The sequence below is a fragment of the Odocoileus virginianus genome, unplaced genomic scaffold (genome assembly GCF_023699985.2).
Source record: "Odocoileus virginianus isolate 20LAN1187 ecotype Illinois unplaced genomic scaffold, Ovbor_1.2 Unplaced_Contig_3, whole genome shotgun sequence".
NCBI lineage: Eukaryota > Metazoa > Chordata > Mammalia > Artiodactyla > Cervidae > Odocoileus > Odocoileus virginianus.
The window spans coordinates 1,917,131-1,931,218 of NW_027224320.1; the positions used below are offsets into that span (position 1 = coordinate 1,917,131).

General features: G+C 62.7%; 1 protein-coding gene across 7 annotated transcripts in view; it reads right to left on the reverse strand.

Moving 5' to 3' along the window:
- IQSEC1 (IQ motif and Sec7 domain ArfGEF 1) overlaps nucleotides 1-14,088 on the reverse strand; it is a 277,893-nt gene that overhangs the window by 80,167 nt on the left and 183,638 nt on the right. The window contains exon 1 of one of the 7 annotated variants that reach the window (XM_070463467.1): nucleotides 11,575-11,639. The exons of the other annotated variants lie outside the window; for them this stretch is intronic. The gene's annotated coding sequence lies outside the window, so the exon portion shown is untranslated. Of the gene's footprint in view, nucleotides 1-11,574; nucleotides 11,640-14,088 lie in introns of those variants that run through there. 7 annotated transcript variants of the gene reach the window in all.

Below are 14,088 nucleotides of genomic sequence, written 5' to 3' on the forward strand. Positions count from 1 at the left end.
CCATTTATATGAAATGCTCAGAAAGTTTAATTTACAGACAGAAAGATTAGGGATTGTTGGGGACTGAGGTGGGACAAGACAGTGATGGAAAAAAGACACGAGGGTTCTTTTCAAGACAATTTGAAATTCTTTAAAATAAAATTGTGCCGACAGTCACACAGCTCTGTAAATATACTAATAATCATTACATTGTATACTTCACACGAGTGAATTTTATGGTGCATAAATTAAACCTTAGTAAAGTTTAAAAAAAAAAATCCATGATGACAAAATACAATGCAAGGTCAGAGATTGGAAAAAGAGACTTGCCATTACTTGGACTGGTGAAACATGACTGTAAATTGTATTTTTAAAAATCTTTTTGGTGGCACTGCGTGCAATATGTGGGATCTTAGCTACCCAACCAGGGAGAGAACACACACCCCCTGCAGTGGAGTCCTAACCACTGAACCACCAGGGAAGTCCCTTTAAAGTGTATTTTAGGTCCTAGAACTGTGTCCATGTTAAGTCTCATGGATTTGGCTACTGGATCGTGGTTACATAAGAGAATGTCCTCGCTCTCAGGAAACACAAGCTGAGGCCTTATTTAGGAGTAAAGGTCACTGGGCTGCAAGTTTGTGATGACCTCTCAAAAAGTTCTGGGAGAGAAGTCTTTTTGCGAAAGAGTGAAATTTGGTGAAATGTTACTTATGATGAAGTTGGGTGAAAGATGCATGGAAGACTTTTTTTTTCTTTCAATTCTTCCAGGTGTCTTCAGGACTGAAATTATTTCAAAATAACTCAATGAATCTACATGTAAAAATATTGAGTGGGACTTGAATACCCCTGAGAATAAAGCCATGGCCCCCAGAGGAGAAAAGGCACGGACAATGCTGTGAACACACCTCCCATGGGGGTGTCCGTCTCGTCGCACTCCTGGGGGGTCCCCAAAGATAAGACACAGCCAGAGCCCGAGGGGATGTCCGGGGCATTCGCCCACCCAGTGGCATGTACTGAGCACCTACTGTGTGCCAGGGACCACTCACAAGCCTGACCCACACAGACCCCTGCCCTGTGACGCCCATGTTCAGGTGGGGCGGGGGTCTGTAGGAGGGGGAGGGTGTGAATCTTCTCTGTCCCCCACACTCTCTCTGTCCCCACACAGCAAAAAGGCTCCCGAACGCCGGGGCCCGGGGCCCGGACGGACCGGCAGACGGGCTGGGCCCCCTCCGAGCAGCACCCCGGGTGGCCTGGGGACCTGCAGGCTGCCTGCACTCAGGGAGGCAGGGATGGGGGCCAGGGTGTGAAGGCGGCACCTCGCCCCCTCCCGCCACGAGACCCAAACATGCTGCCACATGGAGACCCCACCAGGTGGCCCCTGCCCCCGCTGCCTGGGCGCTGCCCAGGGAGGCCAGTTCCTGGAGAGTCCATCCATCACTTCTCAGGCGGGGAGCGGGGGGCTGAGTTATTTTAGGGGACCTTGCATCCCATATACACACCCAACACTGGTGGCAGACTAAACAAATACTACGCTTCACACGTTCACATCTTTCAAACCAAAGCAGATGCTGCACCGTGAATAAAACTCACAGACTTCACGTTCCTCTAAAACAGGTTCTCGCGGCTTGCTCTGGTTTTTCAGCCATGGGTACTAACCCTCCTGGGCAGAGGTGGGGGAGTATGTGGGCATTTGGGGTGATGAAAAGACACGCTCCCTTTACTAGAAAAGCCTGGGAAGGGCACTTGGAGCCACCCCCAGCCCCCACCCCTCCACCCCTGCCCCCCTCCCCGGCTGCACCTGCTTCATGCGGGGAGGACAGGGTTGGGGGGGCGAGGGGGCCCCAGGGCTCCCCCTCAGCAATCTCCGGGGGCCCTGTTCCTGCTCTGGGGCCATGTGTTTCTGGCCCTTCTGCCCCCAGTGGATCAGGAGCCTCTCGAGGTGACAGGGATGGTGCTGAGTTTCAAGTGACCAGCACGGGGCCAGGGTGACCACAAAGGTGGGGGCTGGGCCAAGGGGTCTTCTTAGCCGCGAGGCCACTGAGCACTCAGAATGGGGCGAGCTGGGGGGCTGACTTCTTTAACAACTTCATTTTCACTAGTTGAGACTTAAGCAGCCACCCATGGCCAGCGGCCGCTGTAGTGGTAGTGTGACTTCTGGAGGTTTACGGGAAACGCAGAACGGAGCCAACGCAGGAGGTGAGCAGGTCAGCTGGGGTGTGGGGGTCCCCCGTCTGGTGTGGCCCAGGGATTCATCCCACCGTGGGCACTGAGCTCCCTGCAGGGCGGGCACCTAGCCGGGGCTCTGCAAGCCGCGGCAACGTAAGGGGTCTTCAGGGGTAGTTTACCGGCTAGTTCCTGACTCTATATACAATGACGAGAACTTCAAGCCACGACCCCTACCCTTGTAAGCAAGAAGCCGGAAAAATCCTAACGACGTATACTCTGCGACTGCAAGGCACGGCCACCAATTCCCTGCATCAGCAAACTCGGGCTCTGGGGCCCGGCCCCTGCCCCCCGCCGCCCGAGGTGGGGTCCGTCTCCCCTCTCCTCGGCCCCCTGCCCCCCGAGGTGGGGTCCGGCCCCCCACCCCCTGGCCACATCTCAAGGGCGCTGCAGCTCCACCTTCGCCCTCTTGGATGCCAGAGATGCCAGCTGCCCACTGGAGGCCACCGACAGATGGGCAGCAAGGTGCCCCAGCCCAATAACCACAGCCGAGTGGCTGGGGCCACCTGGGGCTTTCCGGGGAGCCCAGGGGCCCCAGCGGGCCGGCGGGGGCACGGTCGCCCACGCTGCTGGGGCCACAGCCTTTGGGGTGGCCTGTCACACAGCAGTCAGGAAACGAAACTCGAAATGGCACCCTGATCCCCGGGGCGGCTGCCCCGGGCGGGCAGAGCTCAGCGCCCAGCCTGGGCCTCAGGAGGCAGAACCCAGCCCTCAAGCGTTCCCTGGAGGGGTGGGGGCCCCACCAGCAGCGTCCGGGGCCCCAGGAAACTGAGCTGCCCTTTACATGGAACAGAGGCCTGAGCGGGGCGGGAGGGAGGCCGCCCTCGGGAGAGCCTGCAGCCTGCAGGGAGCTGGCTCTGACCCGGCGGCCCCGCCCCGCTGCAGCCCAGACCCTCCCTGCTGTCTCCAGTTCAGGGTGACAAAGCCCTCACCGTGGGTGGGCGCCTTTCCCACCCTTACAGCGGAGCAAGTAGACTCGGGGCGACCGAGGACGAGATGCTTGGATGGCGTCACCGAATCCACGGACGTGAACTTGGGCAAACTCCAGGAGACAGTGAGGGACAGGGAGGCCTGGCGGGCTGCAGGGCATGGGGTCCAAAGAGTCAGACGCGACTGAGCGACGACAATGGAACAGACTCAGGAGCAAAGACGCTTGTCCGTGTCGCCCTGCCATCCTCCAGATCCAGCCTCTGCAGGCCCTCACCCTGCGGGCAGCGACACCCTGCGGACACTCCTCCGGCTCCCAGCCTGGCCCGAGGGGCAGGCAGCGGAAGACGGTCACACTGTGGGCGGGGTGCTGACCCACGCCCACTGCAGTGAGGATGGGGGCAGGCGGGCCCCCGGAAGAGGACCCCCAGAAGAGGACCCCCAGAAGGGGGCCAGGGCGCTGTCAGCAAAGGGCTCAGCCTCCAGAGGCACCTCTGGGCCCTCCTCCCTTGACCGGCCCACGGCCGCCTGATCACCCAGATGACAGAGCAGTGGGGGCACCTGCTGGGGGCCAGCTGCCCCCTGGGAGGGGGCACCAGGGACCTTGGCCTGACCGCTCAGGGCGTGAGCAGAGCCTACATGCTGCAGGTGTTCGGCCGAGCGGGAAGGGAAGCTGTGAGGGGAGGGGACGCCTCACGACCCAGCGGGAAAGAGACGCCCAGGGAAGATCCCATTTCCCAGATAAGGCAACTGAGGCCCAGAGAAGCACGGAGACTCGCCCCAGGCCTCACATCTTGGCCCGCAAAGAGCTGGACCGTGGGGTCCCCGCTGCTCTCCCTCCGAGTTCACGAGCAAGAGGACTCGTCACAGCCGCCATTCACCGGCCCCCGCAGGTGCCAGGCCTTCTAGCCCTTTTCTTCTGTCCCCCCCGGGGGGTCATCTCTGCAAATGCAGAACCGAGGCCCAGAGCAGCCCTGAGGCTTGCTGAGGTCACACAGCAGGGCGGCCAGCATCGAGGCCTGGCACTCGGGCCGCAGACTTCTCCAGGGGCTGACCGCTGTGCCCACACCGCCTCGGTTTCCCCTCTGTTCAAGGAGGCTGTGGGTGGGCTGACCTCTGACCTGCTGTGATGTCACCAGGGTGGCGGGCCTCTCGCCTGGGAAGTCTTGGGGCTGAAAAGGGAAGTGGGGAGCGGCTGTTTCCCCTCCCGGCCCGCTCCCCTCCCTGGCCCTGTGCCATGTGGGCGGTCACCTCCCTTCGACCACTTCCTCCGGAAATTCCCCGGAAGTGCCCCTGTGCCCGCGGTGGGAGCATAAACGCAACCTCACACCTCACGTCCGCCTGCTAAGACGCCCGGAGCAGAAAGCAGGAGGCACGGCTACTCACACGGGGCTGTGTGGTTTCCCACAGGCCAGCCAGGCTGGCAGCGTCTGGACCCGGGGGCTGTGGACGCCCCCACAGCTGCGGCCCCCAGGGCCAACCTCCCCTCTGCCTGCGTGGCCCCCGCCTCCTGCCCGCCCCCTGCACCCCGTCCTCCATACGAGGTCCCCAGGCGTCCTCTCCCACCCCAGGTCTCATTACCGTGAGGCAGTGCGCCAGATGGTTAAGGGCCTGGGCTTTGGGGTCACGGTGATTCGAGGCTGTGGGCCGTTTGTTCATGGTGTGAACTTGGGCAAGTGGCTGAAACTCCCCGGGCCTTGGTTTTCTCACCTGCATAATGGGGATCTTAAGAAGCCCCAGCTCACAGGGCCGACAGGAAGGGGTGATGCAGGTCAAGTCACCGAGCATAGCGCCTGGCGCCTCCTATCAGATCACAGTGGGGGTGCTAGAAGACTGCGCCTGCCCAGCCCAGCTGGGGTGCCCCAGTTTTCTCTGGGGGATCCCCTCCTCCACTCAAGTCTGTCTTGTGTCCGTGGACTCCATCCCTAACTAGAGTACTCCGCCCCCTCGCCGAAGTGACTGGCCCAGGCATGAGCCTGTGACCCAAGGCTCTTCTGAGATTTGTCAGAATCGTTTCTGCTGGGGTCATTAACAGACTACAGGAAACCAGGAGCTGGGGGGCCCCCACGAGCAGAGACGGCCTGGGGGTGAAGTTGTGAAAGAGGGGAGAAAGACCACCCGTGTCTCTGACACATGGTTTGAGCTCCTGAATCAAACTGTACCTGAAGCTCTGTCTGGGAAATCGAAGGCAATAAAGCTGCCCTTCCGCTCAAGCCAGCCTGGGTTTTTGTTTGTTTTCATCACGTGCAACCAAAAGAACACTGGCTAATCTAACCTCCCCGCTCACAGAGAGCAGAGCGCTGGGGGCTCTAGGCCCCCACCTGCCTTTCTGGCCCCGATTCGGCCCTCATCCCTTCCAGACCCCACGCCACCCAACACTGCCTGCGGCTCCCCAGACACACCAGCAGATCCCAGCCACCGTCTGCGCCTTCTCTACCTGCCTGGCCCCACACACTCTGGCCCAGGCTCAGATGCCGGTCTGGAGCCTCTGCTAAGTACTCCCCTTTCCGCAGAACAAAGCTTTTCCCTGGTGGCTCAGACGGTGAAGAGTCCGCCTGCAATGCGGGAGACCTGGGTTTGATCCCTGCGTCAGGAAGATCTCCTGGAGAAGGGAAAGGCTGCCCACGCCAGTATTCTGGCCTGGAGAATCCCATGGTGGGCTGCAGGCCATGGGCTTGTGAAGAGTCAGCAACCCTGGGGCTGTGAAAAGCAGCTAAGACTTTCACTCTTCACCACGCAGAGCCGGCCTCCCTCAGCTCTCGAGTATACACCGGGTAAGGGGTCAGGGGTAAAGGTCATGGCGTTTCTGTGACCTCACGGGTCTCTGAGGGAAAGAGCAGCCGCGCTGACGTGGGACGTGACAGGTTCACCATCTGCTGTGAACGCTCCAAGTGCACTTCCTGACCGTCAGGTCTCACCGGCCTGGGCCCTCCGGCGCCTTACACCCAAAGCAAACAACATGCTCCTTGGCTCACCCATGATTGAAAAATGACAACTTTAAAAACATTGGAGCACTTCCCTGGTGCTCCAGTGGCTAAGTCTCTGCGCCCCCAAGTCAGGGGGCCCGGGTTCGACCCCTGGTCAGGGAACTAGCGCCCACGAGCCGCAACCTACAGCTCACCTGCTGCAGCCGAGTAGCGCTGGAGCGTCAGGCGCTCCGTCGAGTCCGACCCCGCGAACCACGCACTGCGGCCCGCCAGGCTCCCCTGTCCGTGGAATTCTCCAGGCAAGAACACTGGAGTGGGCAGCCTTTCCCTTCTCCAGGAGATCTTCCCGACCCAGGGGTCGAACCCAGTCTCCTGCATTGCAGGCGGATTCTTTACCATCTGAACTACAGGCAAGACCTGGCAATTAAAGGTCCCACACGCCACAAGGAAGATCGAAGACCCTGCGTGCCACAGCTGGGATCTGTCACGGCCAAATAACTATTAAAAATTAAGAAATAACAACGTAACAATCACAGTGAGAACAGCCATTTTACTCCACGTAATCACTGACATTCATGGAGCCACTGCGACGTCATGACACGTGGACGCGCCCACATAGAGTGGCATTTAACCCTCACCTTGGAAACGTGACCCGCAGTTTGCAGAGGAGGAAACTGAGGCTCAGAGAGGCACGGGGCAGGCAGAGCCAGCCACGCGGGGCCGGGCCCGACCCGCCACCTCCCTGCTCCCGCCCGGCTCATCTCTGCCAAGTGAGCGCGCTCTGGGGCGGCTGAGAAGGGCTCTAAACACTCGCTGCTCAAGCACCTCCCTGGGGGAGCAGTGGGTAAGAGTCCGCCTGCTGACGCCGGGTGGGCTGGTCTGACCCCTGTTCCAGGAAGATTCCAGATGCTGCGGAGCAGCGAAGCCCCTGAGCCACTAGCACCGAGCCTGCGCCCTGGAGCCCGCGAGCCGCAGCTACCGAAGCCGGAGCGCCTAGAACCCACACTCCGGACCAAGAGAAACCACTCTGCTGAGAAGCCCGCACAGCACAGCCAAGAGCAGCCCCCGCTTGCTGCAGGCAGAGAAACCCGCACAAAGCAGCGACGACTCAGCCCGGCCAACAAAAAAAATCGCCTTAAAGATTCAGAGCCAAGCTGGCCTCCTGGCTGCTCAGAGCAGGTGACCGTCCGTAGCCACCGCGGTGTGCGGGCCTCTGGTTTCACGAGTCGCCGCCAACCCCGGCTCTGACGCAGCCCTGTTTGCAGGCCCTGGGTTTCACATTGACTGTGTTTGCTGCCGGTGATGGGAGGCCTGGTGGTCAGCCTGCTGCTGGGAAGGTGTTTCAACACACAACTGTTTTGAACGTGTGGACTTCCCCAAGCCCCGCAGCCGGGGACAGCTCGCAGTCCCCTGCCGGTAGACTGGGCGCTGCTGACTCTGGCTGACGGGCGAGGCGCATGTTCCGCCTTTGTGGGGAAGACGGCTGACTTGGAAAAGCCTTGCTCCGATCCAGCCGCTGCTCATCCTCTGCAAAGAGGGGACGAGGAACCTCCAGGGCCACTGTGTGGCCGGGACGGGGCAACAGATAGAAAGTTGTGGGCGCACAGTAGGGGCTCACTAAGTGCTCTTTTCTTGTCCACACGGCCTGGGAGCCGGGCCACCAATCACCCACTCATAGGCCCTGACACCCTGTCCTTCTCACCCTCAGACAGCTGTCCTGACCTCCGGGCCCGGGCAGGTGCCCCAGGAGCCGGGTACAGCCCGCTCATCCCACTGCGTGCAGGTCCTGAGCTGGCCTGAGCCCCAGGACGAACCACAGGCTCCTGCCCTCTCACGTCTCACTCCCCAGGTCAACTCCAGGCCCTCACAGTTTAGCTCAGCTGCCGCCTGCTCCAGGAAGCCTCAGGGGAAGCTGTCTGCATATAAACCCCAGCGCTGCTCCTCGGGGCGCCCACAGGCCTTGGAGCTCACTCCCGGTCAGCTCTGACTGCCGGTGTCCTAACTTCCTCTTTCCTGTCCCCTCTCCCCCAGGGCACCGTCAACAACACGCCGGGACAGAAGCAGCGTGAGGCTCGCCACCGCCTGGCCCTGCAGCTGGCCCGTCACAGGGTCGGGGAGCACTCCCCACATGTGCCAGGCACCCGCGTGGAGAAGGCCAACACGAAGCCAGCGGAGAGGAGAGCAAAGAGAGAGCTGAAGAGTCCAAACCCGTCCATAAACGGAGCTGCTGGGTCCAGCCGTGCCTGAAGCCATTACCCCCAGACTTTTCCGTTCCACGAATCGCAGAAGCCCCTTTTATAGAGAAGCCTGTGTGATCCCAATTTTTCTGTCACTTGCAACTAGAGGGCCTCTGCCGGGAAGCCTGGTGAGGTGACCTGAGACACCCAAGGTCATATGCCCAAGAAAGCCGCCGAGAGGGGCTCTCACGGAAGTCTGGGCGCTCAGCCTGCTCCCGCTGCCCAGCCGCAGCCCAGCGCCCCGGCCAGCCTCAGGGTGCAGCCCAGGCACTCTGCCCTGCCGGCCTTAGCACTGTGTGCTAGAGGCGGGCGGTGTCACACTCATTTCTGGGCACTGCGATGCTCATCCACTGAAGGGGGTTGACGGCCGCCCCTCCACAGGCTCTTGGTGAAGGTCAGAGGGCGCCTCAGGGTGGCCTGGCCCACACTCACCGGACTCCGAGTGAAGGCAGCCGTGTGGACCCTCCCTCCTGCCGGCACCTGCTGACGGTCTGCAGACGCGGGGCCCAGTGGACCTGGGTCCCGGCCTGCGGGCCACCTGGAGTTCCAGACGCCCCGCGCCCACGCCTGGCCCGTCCTCCCGCCGTGACTGTGGCCTCATTTCTGAGCAGGGGTCTGAAGGCCCACATGCTCTCGCTCTCTGACACTGGGGTTCTACGTAGCCCTTGCTCTCTCCAAACAGAAGGGGTTCCAAACGCGATGAGGCCAGCAGGTATCCAGGAGACGGTGTGGGGTGGGGGCCCGGCAGCTCCAAGGTCTCTGTGTCCCACCCAGGCCACGCTCCAGGGGAACGTGAGGTGACAGTTGCTCAGTCGTGTCTGACTCTTTGCAATCCCATGGACTATACGGTCCGTGGAATTCTCCAGGCCAGAACACTACAGTGGGTAGCCTTTCCTTCTCCAGGGGATCTTCCCAAGCCAGGGATCGAACCCAGCTCTCCCGCATTGCAGGCAGATTCTTTATCAGCTGAGCCGGCTGGGGAAGCCCAAGAATCCTGGAGTGGGTAGCGTATTCCCTTACAGCGGATCTTCCTGACCCAGGAATCGAGCCGGGGCCTCCTGCATTGCAGGCGGATTCTCTGCCAACTGAGCTATGAGGGAAGCCCTTAGGGAAAAGTGTCACCTGCAAATAAGTGTCCAGGCCCGGGGAAGAAAACTCCCCAAGGGTCCGGCCTCCTCAAGGTGTGCAGGGAAGGGACCCCACCAATCTGAACTTATCTGGTGACCGTGAGGCAGAGAAAGCGGCGGGGACCGGGCCTGCATGGGCGGGGCGCAGAGCCAGGGCTGGCAGACCCGGCCGTCTACACGGCGGCGAGCCGCGGCCTCGGAGGGTCAGCAGGAAGGAGGGCTGAGCCTGAGGCCCTGTTTGAGCAGAACCGGGCTGAGGAGGTCACGTGGCCGCGGGGACTCGGTCCGGAGACTTGAGGAAGCTTCAGGAGAGGGAGCAGCGGGACGCCCCGCACGGCTCCCCACAGCCCGCATCGCTCGGCTCAGGGCCCCGGGCCCCCACGGGTAGGCTGTGCCGTGGCCCTCTGCCCGCCACCTGCTCTTCCAATCGCCCTCGGTCTACCTGCTTCGTGATGCTTCAGCTCTGCTCAGCCCTGAGCTCCGACAGCCGTGAGGTTGTAAGTTGGGTCTGCCGGCGGCTTTGTGTCAAACGGGCCCCACGCACCCATGAAAATAAGCCACATTCGCCCCGGTGGCCCCCGGGCCCACCATGAACCCCCCTCCTGTGCCTTTTTATCCGATTTGTTCGACCCTTTCGGATGCCCAGAGACGACACAGTAGGCGCTCAATAAATGTTTGTGGAAAGCTTGGATTTAGGGACGCGTGAGGTGCTGAGCATGTGCGGAGTGGCGGGGGGCTCAGCTTGTGACTCCCGGGCCTGGGGGGCAGGTGAGGTCGGGCAGTCTGGGAGGGGAAGCAGCTTGTCCGAGGCTCCCTGGGAGCCAGCCACAGCGCCCGCCCAGGCCCCGCTGTCCCAGCCTGGATCACCCCCCTTCTGCCTGCCCTCAGGGTGGTGTCCATCTGCCTGGCCAGGGCCCCCCGCTGTACCCTGGGACCCGACAAAGGCAGGTCACTCCTGACCACCAGCTGCGGCCGGAGCCCTGGGCCCTGAGTAGCCTGACCCCTGGGATCCTGCCGCAGCCCCCGACCCAGGGGGTCAGCGGGCAGCCCTGTGGCTGGTCAGGGGGAGCCTTTGTCGGCCCCGGCTCAGAGGGCAGCCCTGGATGGAGCGTGCCCCTCAGCCGTGCGTCCCCCAGCCCGTCCGGGCTCCAGGGGGCCTGTGGGGCGGAGACCCCCTCCTTAGGACAGGAGTCCGGCCGCCTGCAAATGGAGAAGCGGACCCAGCGATGGGGTCCTTGCAGGAGCACTGTCCCCTGTCCCCCGCAGATGGCGGTGCCTCGCACTGCGGGGCTGGGGGTCGAGCCGGGTCCAAAGCCCAGGTCCGCCTCACACGCAGGCCTGGGGCGCTGCGCGCATGCCCTCAGGTCACCGGGGGTGACGCCGCACGGGGCGGGGACTCTCCCTGAGGGCCAGGTGGCCGGGCCGCCTCACCCGGGCACGGGCCTACCCCCCCCAGCGGGGCTGTCCCCAGTCCCTCCAGCCTCACGGCGCCACGCTGGACCAGTTCAGAAAGAAGCCACGGCTGCTGGTGGGGAGGGCGGGGCATCCCAGGGGCAGAGCCCGCTCAGGATGCAGTGGATCCCCGTGGACTGACAGGCGGACAGGAAGCCCAGGACCCGGAGCCTGGAGGTGTCCTCTGCGCCCTTGCTGCAGCCCATGGGGGCCCAGGGCGTGTGCTCCCCGGAGGATGGGGGCTCACCCACCACACATGGGGCCACTGGGGCCTCAGTTGACTCGGCTGTGAAATGGGCAGGGCCAGAGTCTCTCTCTCTCTCTCGGGGTGTCGTGGGGCCCCAGGCAGAGAACCGCGGCCTGCATGAGTTGAGGGGCTCTGGCCATCCCCCTCCTCCAGCGCATGGGGCGGGTCTCACCCCCAGGGAAGCCAGCGAACTTCCCTCCCGCAGCTGCGACCGCCCTTCCGGGCCGCTGTGGTAAACACCTGGGCCACCGACCATGCCACCTTGCCCAGGTGCTGAGACGCAGGAGCAGAAAACAGGCCCAGGAAGAGGCCCAAAGCCCGGGGGAAGGGCGGGGGCGGCGGAGAAATCCTCCGCCCGGCCGCTGCCCCAGGGCGGTCGGCGCCCCAACGGGTCCCCTGGGTGCCCAAGCCCCTGTCCCTGCCCCCCCCCCGGGGCGGGTGGTGGGTGTACTCACAGTCCCTGGGGACAGGGCGGAGGCCTTCCTGCGCCCGGCACCCTGCCTGTGTCCTCGGCCCTGGGGCACCAGCCGCGGGCTGCCCGCCTCGCCTCACAGACCCGGGCCTGACGTCCCACTTCCTCCCAGCTCAGCCTGCATCCAGGAAACCACGCCCCGGGCACCCTTGGGCCCGCGCCCTCACCGGAGCCAGACACTGCCCCGAGGGCGCTCTGCCCAGGTCTGGGCCCTTCAGGTGGCCGGAGACCAGTCAGGCCCCAGGGGCTCCACTCGATGAATAATGCAGCTCCCTGCTGGCTGGTCTCTCGTGCCCGATCACATTTCAGGGGCCACTCGAGCTTCCTCAAGCCCGCTTTGTTCAGAAGCACAGGGCCCCGGCTGGGTCTCTGGCCACTCCGTGCTGATCCTCTCGCTGCGGGCCAGCCTGGGCGGGCAGGACAAAGGCGGACGACAGGTGGCCTGGAGGACTCTGCCCTACTTAGCCTCAAAGCTGCTCTGGCCCACTGGGGACCAGGCGTGAGGCGGTCAGCCGGCCTCCTTGCACTCAGCTCCCAGTCCCCCACCTGCAGGGCCCCGGCCACCCCCGGCCCATCCCCCACTCCTGGAGGCCATGCCCAGACCCCCTCCTCCAGGAGGTCGTCCCCCGGGGGGCAGTCTGTCTCCCTGGGGCAGCCCCCCGTCATCTCTGACCGCTCTCTCCAGCCCCTCCAGCCCACACGGCGTCCCCCCACCCCCACTGTCTCGTTTCCTCACGGCAGCCTGATTGCTTTGAAACAGAAAGCACAGTGGTGGCTTTATCTTGCTTCGCGCCTGCCTTGCCTCAGCCTCAACTCTGAAGTCTTCGACCCGACCCGGGGCCCTGCAGACCGCACATCCGTCCCCCACCTGCCCGCCCACCCCCCACCTTGCCCTAAGTGCTCCAGTTCAGGGCGCTGGCACCTGCTGAGTTCGCTCCTTCCTGCCACTCTCAGCTCAAGGCCACCACCCGACCCAGGTGTTTCTTTCCTCTGTCTTGTTTTAAAAGCAGTTTTGCTGAGATAGGACTCATGTTCTGTAACATTCACCCACTTAGAGTGTGCCGTTCACAGGCCTTCCCTGATGGCTCCACAGCTAGGCTCAGCGCTTCCAGGGTTCAATCCCTGGACAGAGAACTAGGATCGCACATGCCTCGTGGTGCAGCCAAAATAAAAATTAAAAAAATAAAGCGTGCAAGCCAATGTTTTCAGCGTATTTAGAGTCGTGGAAATATCACCACCATCTAAGGCTGGAATATTTTCATCATCCCGGAAAGAAACACCCATTAGGCAGTCCCTCTGCATCCCACCCCAGCCCGGACAAACTCTCGTGTATTCCTGGATCAGGGGCGTCGCCTCCTGTGGATGTCTGTGTAAGTGGAACCGGACACTCTGTGGCCTTGCATGTCCCACCCCTGTCCCTTCATCTGTGATTCTCAAGGTTCGTCCATGTCACAGTGTGTACCAATGCATCATCCCTTTTTACAGCTGACAACGTTCCGCTGCAGGGACAGGCCCGCTCTTCAGCTGAAGGGCAATTGGGAGGCCTCTCTGGACCACCAGGTCACGTGGCCCCTTCTGCCCAACCGCTCCATCACTCCCCCAGTCTCAGCCTCCTCCCCGAGTCCCTGACTGAAGACGACGTCCTCATTCGTTTATTTATTGTTCAGCTCCAGCTGGGATACCAGCCCTGTGAGACCTGGCCGTCCACGTCCTCACTGCTGTGGGCTCTGGCTTTCTGCACCTGCTGGGGTGGCCTGTGACCCCCTCCGCCACCTCCCCACCCGGCTCCCCGAGGGTGAGAGCCGCCCCACCAAGAAGGGCCTCCCAGTGACCCCAGCAGGAGACTAATAATGCCAGGTCCTCGGGGCCCTGGCGCCTCCTCTGCCCCGGGCGGTGGTGTGTGGGGGGACCCCTCCCAGGGTAGGTGCCAGGTACCAAGTAGGTCTTCAAGTTCTGCAGGAAGACTCCGTGGGGGCGGGGCAGGCGAGGGAGCAGCAGGTGGAGGAGGGAAGACAGCAGGCTCAGGGGTCTGAAGTCTGAGCGTCTGTGTGAGCTCGGATCTCCCGCCCCGGCTGCCCAGAGAGGGTCCGGGAGAGGCTGGCGTGTAGGCCGCGAGCCCCCGCCCAGAGGTGTGCACACAGGCCCCACGCAGGGGGCCTCGGACGGCTCACCGTCCGGGACGCTCTCTGGATGCTCCTGGGGCACGGCTGCCAGCTGCGCCCCAGCCCTCCTTCCCAGATGCCGGGGGTGGGGTCTGCTCGGTCAGGCTCCCCACCACCCCTTCTCCAGCCTGCGCCCCAAGGGGGCTGCCCTGTTCCGCACCCCCCAACCGGCAGCTCCAACACCCCCCACCTCCACCGCAGCTCAAATGCCCCACCCACTAGCCCCCCAGGGCAGAAACCGATCTCTCGTTCCCCACATAATGCCAGATGCACAAGTGATTTTCCTGCCCGACCCGTCTCACACACACACACACACACACACACACACACACACA